The sequence below is a fragment of the Neophocaena asiaeorientalis genome, unplaced genomic scaffold (assembly GCF_003031525.2).
Source record: "Neophocaena asiaeorientalis asiaeorientalis breed wild unplaced genomic scaffold, Neophocaena_asiaeorientalis_V1.1 scaffold437, whole genome shotgun sequence".
Taxonomy (NCBI): Eukaryota; Metazoa; Chordata; class Mammalia; order Artiodactyla; family Phocoenidae; genus Neophocaena; species Neophocaena asiaeorientalis.
In genome coordinates, this window is record NW_020173375.1 from 4,151,430 (window position 1) to 4,166,121 (window position 14,692).

Genomic DNA, 14,692 nt, shown 5'->3' on the forward strand with positions numbered 1-14,692 from the left:
GATTTAAAGTAGGGATGTCTTCTAAAAATTCCATTCTTTTTTTTTGGTATGCGGGCCTCTCACTGTTGTGGCCTCTCCCGTTGCGGAGCACAGGCTCTGGACGCGCAGGCTCAGCGGCCATGGCTCACGGGCCCAGCCGCTCCGCGGCATGTGGGATCCTCCCAGACCACGGCACAAACCCATGTCCCCTGCATCGGCAGGCGGACTCTCAACCACTGCGCCACCAGGGAAGCCCCTAAAAATTCCATTCTTGATAGTTCATTCATTTGGAAAAAGCTCTACCTGAAAATTGTTTGTGATTTAAGAATTTATGTGAGATAGTTTTCCTCAAGACAAACTTTAGCCTTTGTCTGCTCATCAGGCCCCTTGCCTATCTGGCCATCTGTGCTCTGGATATCTCAATTAGAGTTACTCTGCTAATGTTCTTAGCAGAGAAGAACAGTCACGTCACAATTAAATTAGAGCCATGAGAGAAGCCTGTGACATCTGATGACCCTTGTTCTCCCAAGGGATGCATGCAACATGAAAGTTTGCTTTGGGGTCACTGGTGGAATCAGCTCACGGCATGATACCCAGGCCTCCTGGACAAGTGTAGGAAAGCTGTGAGAAATAACTCGTCTGCCCCTGCATCATTAAGCTCCTTGGGAACTGAGGGACATGCAGGGCTGCCAGGCCAGGATTGCAGCAGAGGTCAGGTTGAGATGGATACAGAGGGGCTGAGGATCTCAAAACATGCTTTGGAGGAGGGACGCTCATTAGTTCAGGGCCTTGCGGAGGATATGAGGAAAGAAGCCTTCCTGGACTGATAAACTCTCAATGCTTCCATGGCTCACTGTCACAGCTACCCAAGCAGGGCTGCTCGAGAGTCAGGCCCTCTGCTTTATGTGATGTTCTCTGTTTTATAAGCCCCGAGGAGCTCCAAGAGCCTGATGCTACTCACTTCGAGAGAGGCTCACATGTGTGCTTTGTGTTCAACCCTGGAGTACACGTTCTCTGTGGGCAGTGTGAGAATCCCCTGACCTTGCCCTTCTTCCAGAACAACTCAAAATAAAACAACTTTACTTAAAGGGATTTACTAACTCCTATCTCTTAACATGATGGCCAGAGACTGATGGGCTAGAGGCACAGTCATTTATCCTGGACCAAGGCCCTGGTGTTCTGCCTCAGTGGGCCCCACCCACCAGGCTCCATACCAAGGGGCTGATGGAGGGCAGGAAGGGCAGAGGAACTTCAAAACCAACAGCCAGATGTCACTGATACAGACTCACGCAGCCATGAGCCTCGTGCGGCACTGTGTGCTTGAAATGTTGCTAGTGACTGAGGACCTGAATTTTAAAGTTTTATTCATTTTTAACTAAACTTACAAACTGATAACAAATTCAATTGTTAGAAAAGTTTTTAAGTATGTGAATCTAATTTTTCAACTATATATTTCATGATATCTAAATGCCAATCAAGTATTTCTGATGAAAATTCAGTGTCCAAATTGAGATGTGCTGTAAGTGTAAATTATATATGGCATTTCAAAGACCCGGTATGAAAGCAAGCAAGCAAAATACTTCACTAATAATTTATAAAATATTGATTACATGTTGAAATGATAATATTTTAGATATACTGGGTTAAATAAAATACATTACTAAAATTAATTTCACCTATTTCTTCCCACTTTTTCTAATGTGGCTACTGGAAAATATAAAATTGTGACTTATGTTCTCTATGTCTGTCAGACAGTACTAATCTAGACCATAACTCTACCCCCTTTCAACATGGGTCTCACCTGACAATATGAACCACCCAAGAAACCTGCCCATTGGTCCTCTGTCTGTTCATTCTGTTTTAATGCCATTTTTGTTGGGGGACTTTCATGAGCTGGGCACTGTTCAATGCTGGAATTACAGCATGTTGGCATGTAGCTGACAAGGGGAGATGTAGGCAATGCAAAAAACAAGGCAAAGAAAATGTCAGATGGCTCCATGTGCTATGCAAGACTTAAACCAGGGTAACCTGATGGAGAGAGCCTGGGTGGAGAGAAAGCTGCTGGGAGGAGGTCAGGGGGCCACACCCCAAGCAGCAGGGAGCCAGTCATGTCAGGTTGTTGGAATACTTGAGGAAGGAAGAGAAAATCAGTGTGACTGGAGCACAAGGCAAGGTGGAGGGTGGTGGAAGGAGAGCCTGGAGTGAGCACTGCACCTGGCTCCGTGGGCCCATGTTTGAGCCTCTGCCCTCACATCAACCAGGCTTGCATCTTGGACAAGTTACTTATCCTCTCAGGATGGCATCCACTGCTTCATCTGTCAAATGGGGTGACAATTACTAAAGGATCTTCCATTCAGCTCTGAAAGTATATGCTTTTATGACTCTTCCATATATTCCAGGGAATAAAATCTTGTCGTGGAAAATGGAAGGAAAAGGAAGCAAGTGGAAACATCCTGACTGCTAATCTCTTTCTAGATTTAGCAACTGCTCATCTGATGCCTCCTCTTTCTCCTCCTCTCCTCCTCCTTTTTTTTTTTTTTTAAAGAAAATTAACTTTATTTGACATCAAGCCAACTCATTTTCATGTAGCATCAGAAGGTAAACTTCTAAATTCCCTGGTGTACACACACAAGTTTTTCTCTAAAACCTGGATCAGCTTCCTCACAAGAACAATTAGACGTTCTGCATAAAGACTGCCCTCCTTCCTTTATAATTATACTACAATTCTCTCAGAAGTCTATAAATAATTTCCTAGTTTTTAGAACTTTGTATTTTTGAAGCATCTGTTGATTGGGGAAATCTGGATCCTCAGACTGGCAATAACTCTTGCCAAAGTTCCACCTATGGGAAAACATTCCCAAGAAGACCACATGTGTAAGAGCCACATCTCTAGGGAAAGATTAAAATACCTGGTCCCTCTCATTTATCATCCCAATTTAATCATGCACAGGAGAAGCCCATGGGGCCACATCTGGGGGGATTTCAATTACACCTCTAACCACAGACACCTTCATCACCAGCCCTTCGCCAGTCACCTCCAGCCCTCAGCTGGGACTCCAGACAGGTTCTCAAAGAAGGAGACTTAGCAGGAAGACTCGTAGGGGAGAGGACAGAGATGTAATAGTTTGCATTTGTAATATGATGCGTAAGAATGAGAACAAGGTCCTAGAGATAAAAGAGAGATGAAGTTTTACTTTAATTCCAGAGAAATGGGAGGAGTAGGGGAAGGGGTGATAATGGTGGTGAAATAATAACAATCCAAAATTTATAGCTCTGTTCCAAATGTTTTGCGTATCTCAGTGTATTAAATGTGATAACATGCATGCCACTAATTTAATGTGCTTAAACGGTGCCTGGCACATGCACTGACCCACCGATCAGGGAATAGGATGCTCCAGCTCTGTCACCCATGATGGGGACAAGGCCAAGGTGTGACCTGCACTCTTACCAGAGTTCACAGGAGAAACTAAGCCCAAGCCAGCCTCTGTGGGGCTTTGTTGGATAAGGCACCCTGGTGGGGCCTCCTTCCCTTTCCAGGCCCACTCCCTATGCCCCTGTTGGTTTCCTGGGAATGTTTCCCAACAAGTCACTTCTTAGGAGTCAAGGTCTGCTTCCAGGGAGCCTGACCAAAGACACTTGCCAAAAGAGAAACTGAATGTACTAACAATATGAGACCAACTTTTTGGGTGAAATATGGGACATTTTTTCCCTATGGAATTTCTATGGCTAAGCTATTTAAATAAATAGTATGCTTTATTTCTTAGCTCAATTATTTTGCAGTTACCACAGGTCAGAATAACAATAACATATCAAAGACATACTGTGACTATATTTCTCTGAGCCTCCTTTGTGAGTGCTGCTTAGATGAGACCTCAGGTGTTCAGACAAGAAAGCTGCCCAGCCACTTGGGCTTCTTTCAGACTGGCACTCCCCCAACCTCAGAGGCTGTCCAGGCCTCATAATGGCCTCCAGGCCAGAGCTGGAGTCTTAATTATCACCATCTCTGTTTCAGTGCCCCACTCTAGAGCTTCCAACCCTCCCTTCCCATCATCTCCCACTGCAACCCAGGATGCCGGGGCATGACCTAGCAGGCACTTGGGGCACGATACTGGTCCTCCATCGAGGTGACTCAAGGACTCTGGCTTTTGGGAAAAGTGGGTATACTCTCATTTCTTCATCTAACCAAGGAATTTCAAAGTAAACTGTAGCATCTTTTCATCTCAGAGGGCTCTGGGCTCTCTCCTGAGCCACCTTATAATTAGCAGACCCACAGCTGCCAGCACAGAGCCTGGGCTCTGCCCTGTGGGGAGACAGTTGTCTGACTTTGAGAGAACATCGCAGGGAAATCATTAAAGCCCTTATGCTCAGTGTTAACCAGACTCACTCATCACAGTTCAGGGGAATCTAATTCTTGCCTCTTCTCATCAAACACAGAACAATTATGTACCCAGCACTGGCGTTCATTGGCAAGGTCAGGAAACACAGCTTGTGCACCAACTCTATACAGCACGGGAATCATGGCTAGAGCTCCTCCTGCCCTAGGGGCTCACCCTCAGCGTGCATCTCACACCCCCTGAAGCTCATAGCCCTACAGCACTCAGTTTCTGCAAACCTTTCCTGGGAACTTTTACACCAGCTCAATTCACTGTTTTTGTTTGTTTGTTTTTGCTCTTGTTTTTTAAACACTTAGCCCTCTAACCACCACTAGCTACAGCCTTCTCTTGCCCTCACTTTATGGAAAACGTCTCCAAAAAGCTGTATAAACTCATAAGCTCACTAGTTCCATTTCCTCATACCCTGCTCCTCAACCCACATCTACCACTTCCTGAGCACATATTCTGAAATGGGCACTGTGCTAAGTGCTCAATATACTTATATTTCCAAATCAACGAAGTATAGCAATATCATGCTCTAGTTGGTTGAGGGGTGGTCCCTCAAAAGTTCTATCTATGTCCTAACCCAGAAACCTGTTAATGAGACCTTATTTGGAAAAAGTATTTTTGCAGATGTAATGAAGTTAAGCATATTTGAGATGAGATCATGCTGGATCCAAGTGGGCCCTAAATCCAATGACAAGTGTCCTTACAAGAGACACACACAAGAGAGACACAGGGATAAGAGGGAAGGCCATGTGAAGACAAAGGCAGAGTTTGGAATGATGCAGCCATGAACCAAGGAACATCTCGGAAGCACCAGAATAGAAGAGTCAAGGAAAGATTCTCCCTTGGAGCCTTTGAGGGCAGTGTACTTCTGCTGACACCTTGATTTCAGACTTCTGGCCCCCATAACTGTGAGAGAAAAAAAGTTCTATTGTTTTAAGGCACCAAGTTTGTGCTAATTTGATACGGCAGCCATAGGGAGCTTTTTATAGATGGGGAAACTGATGAAGATGCTGGGGGGGTGGGCGGAGTAATATGACTGGCCACAGCTCACAGGGCACCCTGATATCCTGAGTGATATGCTGGTGTAGCCAGATCAAAGACAAGAAATTAACTTTTGAGGAGCTGTCAGGATACCTGCAGCAGACAAAGGATTTATGCCCTGCAGGAGAAAATTTTAGAAACTTCTGAAGGGGAAGAGCAAAGAGAAGAGAAAGTCTGGTGATGGAGACGAACCAAAGGAAAGGAAGGGGAAATGGGTGAACAGGAGAGGAAGACAAAAGGAGAGCTGGCAAAGGCAATGTGGCTTAGGTTTGGGGAGCTTCTTGGATTCTAGCCTAAAGAATCTCCAGTGTCCATCACATTTGTAAAGGCAATGATTAAACTGTTCAGAAAACGTCCACTGAAGATTTGTTACAAGCCAACATGAATCTGCTGGGAAAAAAATCCCTTTTCTTCATTTAAAAAATTCTTTTCCAACTTCTCTCGTTTACAACAATTTTCAGAATTTTATCAGATCCTGATAAGCCAGAAAACCCTTTGTTAGAATAGCCCCCGTTGAGTTTTACATGCATTAATGAGTGTTCTACTAAATTGGAAGCTGGGCAGGAACATGCTCTACTGTCTTTCACATTTCCTTTTTAAAATTTTTAAATGAGATTTACTAAACAATAGTATAATTTAACAACAAAAGGAATACTTAAGTTATTTAAGGAAATACTTATGCTATTTAAGGACAGTAGTAAAACAATAACCCATGTTTGGAAGGCATTTTACAACTTATAAAATGTTTTTATACTCTGATCATTTAACTCTCACGACAATCCTCAAGGGAGATATACTCATCATCTGTGTATTGCAGTTAAGGAAAACGAGGCAGCTCTGGGAGGTTACCTATTCTGTGCGAAGTCACATAACTACTAAGAGAAGACGTGAGAACTCAAAGTACATTCTTTAAATCCAAATTCTATGCTCTCTCCCACCGTATGTTTAAGCAAAAGTACTTTCATATAGAAAATTGAATTTACTCATTAAGAGTTAACATTTAAATTTGCATAAGTCAACAGCTCTATATGTGAGCATGACTTCCCTCACCTACGTTCCTGCCAACTATGTAATGGAATACACTGGAAAGTCATAAAATTGAGTTTCTTTAAAATATTTTATTCCTCAGTCTTCATTGACATTGCTTACAATGAAAATGCCTTACTAATGTTTGGTTACTCTGCATAAGAGAGTTGTTGACTTAATGCAAATTTAAAAATCACAACTTAAAATGTGAAAGACATTAAATCAACATGACACCTTTAAGGGCCCAGTATGCACAGACTTCCTGGGTTAATGCCACACTTCAAAGTGTTACCTCCTCAATTTTTCTGTGTGAATGACTTAACCTTCAGAACCAAAGAGACCCGTTCTCCCTAAGAGAAAATTTGCATAGTAAAAGAAAATCCAGCCTCAAATTCTTTTTTTTTTTGTTAGTTTTTGCAGTACGCGGGCCTCTCACTGTTGTGGCCTCTCCCGTGGCGGAGCACAGGCTCCAGACAAGCAGGCTCAGCGGCCATGGCTCACGGGCCCAGCCGCTCCGTGGCATGTGGGATCCTCCTGGACCGGGGCACGAACCTGTGTCCCCTGCATCGGCAGGCAGACTCTCAACCACTGTGCCACCAGGGAAGCCCTTGTGCCTTTCTTAAAACGGAGTAAAAATTAACTTCCAGTGTATCCTGAGGAGTAACTGAAACTTCAAGTTCTAACAGTTCCTAACCCAGCAACACTGTGATTCTGCTGGTTCTCTTCCTGACATCTTCTCTCCTCCTCTTCCTTCCCAACTGGACCTGATTTTGTTCCAAGATCCATTTCACCACTAGGCAGCTCAAGTGAGGCAGGGAAGCTGAAAGCATCTTTGGCTCCAGGACAGCCCTTCTTTAGTCTAAGACAGTGATTCTCAAAGTGTGGTCCCTGGACCAAAGCTTCAGCATCACTGAAAATTTAGAAATACAAATTATCGTCCCCATCCCAGATCTACTGAATCAGAAATTCCAGGCATAGTGCCCAGCAATCTGTATTTAAACAAGCCTTCTAGGTGATTCTGTTGCATGGTTATCACTGCTATAAGCCAGTGATTCTCAACCATGCTTGCACATTAGAATCACCTGATGCCCAGGCCCCATGCTCCCTATCCCCTCTTCCAAAGATTCTAATTGATCTGTGGTGGGTCTGGACAAGGGGATTTGTTAAAAGCTCTCCAGGTGATTCTAATGTACATCAAAGTTTGAGAAACACCGATGAAAGCCAATCAGAGTAATCCAGTCTAAAATACTGAATTGCAGTTGGGATGAAATGGATGCCTCCCATTTCCATAATGCTGACTGGAGACCGAACATGTCATTACCATTATTATAGCCACTGGTGGTAGCACTTTGCTGTTTGCTACTAAATGGAGCATGCTCTTTTACTGTCATGGCCTCCGGAGTGATAGATTTGCAAGGGGTGGAGGACAGACAGTCCAACAGTTGTTTGGCAGTGGAGGCATGCTCAATTGGCATGTTTTGTATGGAAAGAGGTGAAAATCATTTAGATAAGAATTTGTGGCAAACCAGGATTTGAACCCAAGTAGTCTTAATCCAGAATCTGAGCTCTTAACTGTGGCTGCCACAGTGTCACTCCACATGGAGGTTATGGCCAGGCACCTTCAGTGAGAGAGGGAAGCACCTTCAATGGTGGTAGAGGAAATGAAAATTCTTCATTTCATATGCAAACATAATGCAATATCTTTATAACTGCCTGTAACATTGGAAAGAGCTTACATTTCTGGATTTAGTTCTTGTTTGGACATAAATTCCATGTCAGTTATGATTCATACCACCTCTCCCTCCTTAATTTCAGGGAAAACTTCCTCTCACTTCTCAGGAAAAACAAACCATGAAGACAGCGGTTCTTTATGGTCTCATGACCTCTTTATACTCTTAAAAATTGAGGACCACAAAGAGCCTTTGTTTATATGGGTTATATCTACTAATATTTACTATACTAAAAGTTAAAGCTGAGAAACAAAAAAATTAATCCATTAAAATAACAATAAACTCATTATGTTAACAAATAACATTTTAAATAAAATATAACCATAATTTCTAAAACAAAAATATAGTGAGAAGGGTGTCATTGTTTTAACTTTTGTAAATCTCCTTAATATCTGGCTTATGAAAGACAGCTAGCTGGATCTCACATCACCTTCTGCATTCAATCTGTTGCAATATAGTTGAAGGCTATAAATCATAAAGATAATGCAGTTGGGACTTCCCTGGTGGCACAGTGGTTAAGAATCCACCTGCTAATGCAGGGGATAAGGGTTTGAGTCCTGGTCCGGGAAGATCCCACATGCTGCGGAGCAACTAAGTCCGCGTGCCACAACTACTGAAGCCCGCACGCCTAGATCCTGTGCTCTGCAGCAAGAGAAACCACTGCAATAAGAAGTCCACGCACCACAACGAAGAGTAGCCCCCGCTCGCCTCAACTAGAGAAAGCCTGCCTGCAGCAACGAAGACCCAACACAGCCAAAAATCAAAATAAATAAATTAATTAATTTTTTAAAATTCACCTCTAAAAAAAAAAAAGATAATGTAGTTGGAAAAGGAGAGCCTCACAGACTTCCTGAAAAGTCTCAGGGGTCCTGAGAGGTTCTTGGACCACACTAGGAGAACTGTTGTTCCTGGTAATGCAAAGCCATTGAAAGATCATCAGCAGAGGACAAGCTGCTATTCTGTGGCAATGTTAGGGTGAATTAGAAGGAGGAGGACTGAGATTAGGGCAGCAAGAAGGAAAACTATTAAAAGGGTTCAGGCAAGACCACAGGAAGCCCTTCACTGAACAGAGACAATGTGGATGCAGAGAAATGTATTCACAACAAGTTAGAGTCCATGGGAGCTGGTATCCAACTGCATCCAGGTTGAAACAGAGAACAAATTGAGATGACTTTAGCTATTCAGGGATGGAAATCCAGGAGGATGGTGATGATAAGGGTATAAATAGGGCATAATAAGATCATTTCTGGTTTAAGTTGGCCAAAGAGGCAAGAGATAAGCCAGAAAGAGAAATGAAGATTCAAGACCATTGACTCAAGGAGATTCAGAGAAATGGACAGGCCCTGGGAAACTTATCTGTTTAAACTGCTATACTCAATATGGTTTAAAATGACACCAACACAGCATTTGCCTTGAGAAGGTAAAATTAATTTCTTTAAAAATGCAAATATCCCTGAAAGTTATGGAGAAACTCCCTAGCCAATGAAGCATACCTTGGCATTAATTAATTTAGATTGCTTTCTACCTTAATGAATACATGAGAAATTCAGATCACAGACCAGAGTAGGGCAGCTGGTCTGGGTAGGTACCATGGTGGGACTCTGGGTCTACTATGGGATAAGGATAAGCATGGAGGAAAAAGAGAGGGAAAATGTTAATCCCCTGTGGAAGATATTACTATGTGGATATTTCTAGTTTAAGAAGTGACTGGAGGGACGAATAAAGTCACTGGGTAGCTGGTTGGCAAAATGTGCTAGTTAGAGCTAAAAAAGCATCAAAGACATTTTGCTCACTGTAAAGGATTTTTAGGGGCTTCTGCCCAGTTCCAGAGATCAGATGAGATGCAGATCATCCCATTAGAAATGAACTCCATTCTCAACCAGCTTCTCATTATGCCTGAAAGAGTCTAGAGAGTTGAGTAATATGGATTTTGTGGTGTGTGTGCATAATTCAAGTCTGAGACAGATGCAATCCCCATGGGCCAGGTAAAGAGGGCAAAAAAGGTGATATCTTTTACCTTCTAAATTCTACAGGTTAGGGGCCCAAACTACAGCAGGAGTTCTCTTTCTCTTCCACCTTCTGAGTAACAGGGACCCATGAACAGTTCTCTGGATTGAGCAAAGGATTACTTTTTTGTATGGTCACCCCAGTTCAGTATATTTCGAGGATCCAAGAACAAGCAAGATGTACCAATAATACAGAGTATGAATTAAGAATATAGATGCCTGGGTGTAGAGCAAATACTTAACTTACTAAACATAATTGCTCCTTAACTCTGAGTAAGTACCCAAAAAACTTTGACTTAAATAGATATTAGTATATAAAATCTTATGTTCATGAGCTCAAAAGGATTGTCTTGGTCTTCTTAAAAATGAAGTAACGCAACAAATTTCCAGTACACAGCACCCAGACAAATCTGTCAACTCAGGACTCAGCGCCTCTCCAGTAATGTCACGTTCTTCAGCATTTGTGATGATGCTACTTATTTTCCATTATTACTTTTAAAACAAATTGTGACATGGCCTGGGAAAGGCAGCCTTGATCGTGTCAACTCCTTCCTCTGTAGAATGAGATCAATGATAATTAATGTCCTGCTTGCCTAATAAGGTTTGTAAGGATCAAATTCTGTAAAAATGTCATTGACAGACGAATGGATAAAGAAGATGTGGCACATATATACAATGGAATATTACTCAGCCATAAAAGGAACAAAATTGGGTCACTTGTAGAGACGTGGATGGACCTAGAGACTGTCATACAGAGTGAAGTAAGTCAGAAAGAGAAAAACAAATATCATATATTAATGCATGTATGTGGAATCTAGAAAAATGGTGCAGATGAACTGGTTTGCAAGGCAGAAGTAGAGACACAGATGTAGAGAACAAACGTATGTACACCAAGGGGGCAAAGCGGGTGGTGGGTGGTGGTGATGGTGGGATGAATTGGGAGATTAGGATTGACAATATATATACTAATATGTATAAAATAGATAACTAATAAGAACCTGCCATATAAAAAAATAAAATTCAAAAAGAAATTCTGTAAAAATGTTTTGTGAACCAAATGTCAGTTACAGCTGAGCTCCTAGAGAGGCTGTATCCTTCTCTTGCAGACAGGAAGGCCCAATAAGGGAACAGGCATTTACTGTAGTTCTTCTATATACCATGGTGGTCATATCCCATTTTATATATGAGGCACATGGAGAGTAAGTAACTTACCTAACATAAACTACCAACTAAGTGGTAGGGATAGGATTTGAACACTGGTTGGCAGCTCAAAAACCCAGATATTCCTGGCACTAGCTTCACACCTACTTTATTACTTAGCTCTAAAAAGGAAAAACGAATGCAGCATTTGTTTTTTACATAATCATGAAGGTTCTCATCACCACCTTCATCCTCAAGCTCTTAGTCATTCCAAGGTATTGTTTAAAATGTGTTAAACCTTCCCAAAGGGCTAAAGCTGGCAGGATGAAGTACTCAGTATTGCACTGTGGGATGAAGCCCAAGAAATAAAATAAAGGCAGAGACAGTCAGTTGTAATAAAAGTAAAATATTAAACCCTCAACTGCCCTGCCTGCCAAAGACTGCATCCCTCAAGCACACAAAAGCCTCAATGACTGGTGATTGTGATGTACTGACCCAGAAAGAGCTTGGATTTTTTTTCAGCCTTACCTGACATCACTAATAGGATGCAAACTTTGCCCATCATGGGTTAGAACCACCCCTGTCTAGCCATAGGGGCCACACTGCTCATTTTTTCTGTGTGTGGTGGAGACACCAGGCAGGATAAAAAAAAAATGGACATGAACAAAGAGGTCCGAGAGACCTGGCTATGAATTCCAACCTCATCACTCACCACCTGGTCACCCTCGGCCGGTCCTTAACTCACTCATTGCTAACACTTTTTCATATTGGTGCATTTACCTCTGGAGTGAGTGAGATGGCGCACGTGAGCTGATCAGCAGAGGTCTGGGAACACAGTAGGCACTCCAGAGGGAGGAGTTTCTCTGATGAGTCTCATGGACTGGCTCATGTCCACTAGGAAGTGCTTGACTTTTTTTCTTGTTAAACAGATACTCTCTGCTAGACTAAAGATGATTACAAACTTCTACTACTCTTGCCTTTGAGAGGTGGAGTCCAATCCCTCTCCCCTTGGGTCAGGGTTGGTCTTAGTGACTTCTTCCGCCAATACAATGTGGCTGAAGTATTGTTCTGGGATTTCCAAGCCTAATTCTTAAGAAGCTTGTAGGTTTTGCCCAGGCCTCAAAGCCGTGAGGTGCCATGTATAAGGTATGACCACCCTGAGGCCACTATTGCTGTGAGGAAGCCCCATTTTGTCCTGTGAAAAGGCCTGAGGGAAAAAAGCCCCAGCTCTTGGAGTTATTCTAGCCCAGATCCCAGCCACTGTGGAGCAGAGAGTCTGCCAACCCCTCATCAAACTGCAGATACCTAAGCAAAATAAATGATTGCTGTTGTTTTAAGCTACAAAGTTTTGGGGTGATTTGTTATGCAACAAAAGATAACCAGAACACTCTGTCCCCCCTCCAAATTAAAATCAGTTTGCTGAGTCACATACAGTAACATAATAAGTTTATGTTGACTCTATAGTTCTCAAGTCAGTTTTAGACACTGAAAAACCATTTTGTTTGTGGACAATGTTAATTCAGGCATAAGTGAACAATTGGCTGACCAATGACATATATGATAGTTTGTGTATGTATGCCAGAGTTTAAGTTATCTAGGACTTTACTAAATATCTAACTCATCTCATGAAAAAAAATGCTATAAATAACAGCCTGTCATCTCAGATGAACTTATGAAAACCACTCTCTGAAGTCAGGCTAATTGATCTATTGCCAAGTGCTTTACCCTTTCAGCTGTGTACAAAGCTGGGCTCCAGCCCACAATCAGCTACCTAGTAATCAGTGTGGTTTATTGAAGGCCACTACCTACCTCCTAATTTGGGTTGCTTGCGTTTCTAGGCAAGCTTGCAAACAATGAAAAGTGTTAAGACAAGGTTAGTTTCTGCAGCTATCCAGATAGTGTTTGAGGAAAATCTCTTCAGCTTTCCAATATGTTGGACCTGGGAGGATGGGCACTTGTTATAGAATAAGACTGGACTCTAAACCACAGAATACTTCTCTGATGCCTTTCAGCTTAGATATGACCTTATAACATTATGCACACTCTGGGGCATACAATCAGCACAGGTGAATTCAACAAGCATTCTGCTGCCTTCTAAATCTACTATGCTCTTTTTCGTTTCTTGTTTCTTTTGCCTGTAAAACCTGCCTTGCCTTCTTGAGGGTATATCTGTGTGAGTGTGTGTGTGTGTGTGTGTGTGTGTGTGTGTGTGTGTGTAAAATCCTATTTATCCTTCAAATGTTCCCTATCCCATCAAGGCAGAATTAATCATTTCTTGATGACACTGCTTCTTCAATCCGTAAAGCCTTTTCTCTAACAAGCAAGCTTATCATTAAAAAAAAAAAAAAAAAAAGGCAACAAACCCTATAGAATACATGGAGAAAGCATATGAGAGAGTCCCTATAACTCTTGGCGATGTTCCATCAGGCTGAAATCAGGCTGACGTGATCTGTGTTTCAGGGATTAGAATTCAATAGCAAAAATGAGTCAATTAAAACACCCAACCAGAATGCTGTCTGTAGATAAAGTGCTTTGCACTGGGGGCACAACATAACGTGAATTGCTAAATTCTAAGGGCTGACTGGTGATTTGCATCTCAATCTATTTTCATGTTATTTCCTTGGCAAAAGTTAACAAGGAGCCACTCAGCCTAGGAAAGATAGGTCCTCTACCTCAGCAAGAATTAGACAAGCACGGTGAATTTCAAGTTTTCCCAACTCAATGCCTTTGGTTTGACCCGGAGTGAGCAACGTCTGTTGTCCCAAATGTGTCAATCTGAACATCAAACCCACCAACTGGTACTGGATTTTACATTCATTCAGTGACAATCCAATCCCAAAGACTACACACTCCCTATATGGCAACTGGCACTTTGTGGCACAATACACAAAACACAACAACCTGCAGAGAAAATCAGGATCGAACACTTCATTCTACCACCAAACCTAAACAAACCACATTTTCACCACTCATTATCTAAGAACACGCAAAACTATGCAAAACATTCCAAGTCAAAGGCTGTACAGTCACTGAATGGTAATAGGTTATATGTGACTAAATCCCACAGCCTACCATTCCCTCTTCATGAGGAGCCCAGAGGGGATCATACCGGAACCCCCTTCATTCTGCCACAAAACCAAGAGTAATAATGTTGTTGACACTCATTTTCAAATTGACTTGCTTAACATGCCAATTTAGAATTATCATAACGAAGTCTACAGTAATTACGTACAGTAACTGAAGCCCAAGGCAATAGAATGACTTAATGCTTGATATTTCAAGTACCTAGATGAAGCAGAGGGAAAATGTATTGTCCTTCACTGACCAAACCCTGGTCTTCCTCCAGAAGGTGTGTAAGTTTCTGGCACTGGGCAAACAATAACATTGA

At 42.3% G+C, this 14,692-nt stretch overlaps 1 protein-coding gene across 1 annotated transcript in view; it reads right to left on the reverse strand.

Moving 5' to 3' along the window:
* Window positions 1–14,692, reverse strand: part of TMEM108 (transmembrane protein 108) — a 360,574-nt gene that overhangs the window by 138,030 nt on the left and 207,852 nt on the right. The window lies entirely within an intron of this gene.